At 51.1% G+C, this 2266-nt stretch overlaps 1 protein-coding gene across 1 annotated transcript in view; it reads left to right on the plus strand.

The window, feature by feature from the left end:
• LOC108803468 (atrial natriuretic peptide receptor 2-like) overlaps window positions 1-2266 on the plus strand; it is a gene marked incomplete at its 3' end in the record, with an annotated part of 20389 nt that overhangs the window by 1074 nt on the left and 17049 nt on the right. The window lies entirely within an intron of this gene.

The raw sequence follows: 2266 nt of genomic DNA on the forward strand, positions 1-2266 counted from the left end.
GTGGTAAAACAGAATCTGGTTGGGCCCCCTCAGGGATGGGGGGTGTGGGTGGGGGGGGGGGATTCGGCGTGTTGTGGACACGGGAGATACGAGACGTTCGGGGGATTGGCCCTCTCAGGTTGTTGTGTAATGATGAATGTAGATTGCGTGTTACCGCCAATCTGTGGTCAGAACTTGACCTTCATGACGTCACGCCCCATGGCAATATTACTATCATATTTCATCCTCATGTGTACAGACCAGATAGGAGGGAGGCTTCCCATGGGGTCCTAAGCACAGGATGGGCCCCCGGAGCCCATAGCTGGGAGGTAGATGGGGTCTGCGCGCAGGTGGTCATTTTGTGTCATGACATCATCAGATCTTTCTACCATCAAGTGTCACACCCCCCTGGGGGCCCTAAAAGTCAGGATCCATAATGAAGGGAATGGTGCCCAATGGTGTATGGAGGTAATTGGATGGAGTGAGTGGAGGCCATGAATAGAGGTAATTGGATGGAGTGGATGGAGTGGATGGAGGCCATGAATAGAGGTAATTGGATGGAGTGGGTGGAGTCAATGAATCAAGGTGATTGGATGGAGTCAATAAATGGAGGTGATTGGAGGGAGTCAATAAATGGAGTGATTGGATGGAGTGGATGGAGTCAATAAATGGAGGTGATTGGATGGAGTGGATGGAGTCAATAAATGGAGGGGAGTGGGTGGAGTCAATAAATGGAGGTGATTGGAGGGAGTCAATAAATGGAGGTGATTGGAGGGAGTCAATAAATGGAGTGATTGGATGGAGTGGATGGAGTGGATGGAGGCCATGAATAGAGGTAATTGGATGGAATGGGTGGAGGCCATGAATAGAGGTAATTGGATGGAGTGGGTGGAGTCAATGAATCAAGGTGATTGGATGGAGTCAATAAATGGAGGTGATTGGAGGGAGTCAATAAATGGAGTGATTGGATGGAGTGGATGGAGTCAATAAATGGAGGTGATTGGATGGAGTGGATGGAGTCAATAAATGGAGGTGATTGGATGGAGTGGATGGAGTCAATTAATGGAGGGGAGTGGGTGGAGTCAATTAATGGAGGTGAATGGATGGAGTGGGTGAAGGCCATGAATCGAGGTGATTGAATGGAGTAATTGGAGACCATAAATGGAGTGATTGGACGGAGTGGGTAGAGTCAATGAATGGAGGTGATTGGATGGAGTGGATAGAGTCAATAAATGGAGGTGGTTGGACGGAGTGGAGTCGGTGGAGGTCATGGATGGAGGTGGTTGGATGGAGTGGGTGGAGGTCATGGATGGAGGTGGTTGGATGGAGTGGGTGGAGGTCATGGATGACAGTGATTGGACGAAGTGGGTGGAAGTCATGGATGGAGGTGATTGGTGATTGGACGGAGTGGGTGGAGGTCATGGATGGAGGTTATTGGACAGAGTGGGTGGAGGTCATGGATGACGGTGATTGGACGAAGTGGGTGGAGGTCATGGATGGAGGTGATTGGTGATTGGACGGAGTGGGTGGAGGTCATGGATGGAGGTTATTGGACGGAGTGGGTGGAGGTCATGGATGGAGGTGGTTGGATGGAGTGGGTGGAGGTCATGGATGGAGGTGATTGGACGGAGTGGGTGGAGGTCATGGATGGAGGTGGTTGGATGGAGTGGGTGGAGGTCATGGATGGAGGTGGTTGGATGGAGTGGGTGGAGGTCATGGATGACGGTGATTGGACGAAGTGGGTGGAGGTCATGGATGGAGGTGATTGCTGATTGGACGAAGTGGGTGGAGGTCATGGATGGAGGTGATTGGTGATTGGACGGAGTGGGTGGAGGTCATGGATGGAGGTACAATCCGGATGTTCTACAATTGTGCAAAAAAATTGGTTAAATTGACCAGCAGAAATCTTCACAGGTGTTGACAGCCGGTTATTACCGAGGATTGGTGAAAAGAAAGACTGGTGGTTACTGGGGTTCATGGTGGATGTGGTTGGTGTGGTTGGTATGTGATTGGTTGGGGTTGGTGGATGGAGTTGGTGGTGATTGGTTGGGGTGGGTGGTGATTGGATGGGGTTGGTGGTGATTGGATGGGGTTGGTGGATGGAGTTGGTGGTGATTGGTTGGGGTGGGTGGTGATTGGATGGGGTTGGTGGTGATTGGATGGGGTTGGTGGTGATTGGATGGGGTTAGTGGTGATTGGGGTTGGTGGTCATTGGTTGGGGTTGGTGGTGATTGATTGGGGTTGGTAGTGATTGGTTGGGGTTGGTGGTGATTGGTTGGTGGCGATT

Source organism: Nanorana parkeri, unplaced genomic scaffold (assembly GCF_000935625.1).
Source record: "Nanorana parkeri isolate BGI_ZX_2015 unplaced genomic scaffold, ASM93562v1 scaffold3776, whole genome shotgun sequence".
Lineage (NCBI taxonomy): Eukaryota > Metazoa > Chordata > Amphibia > Anura > Dicroglossidae > Nanorana > Nanorana parkeri.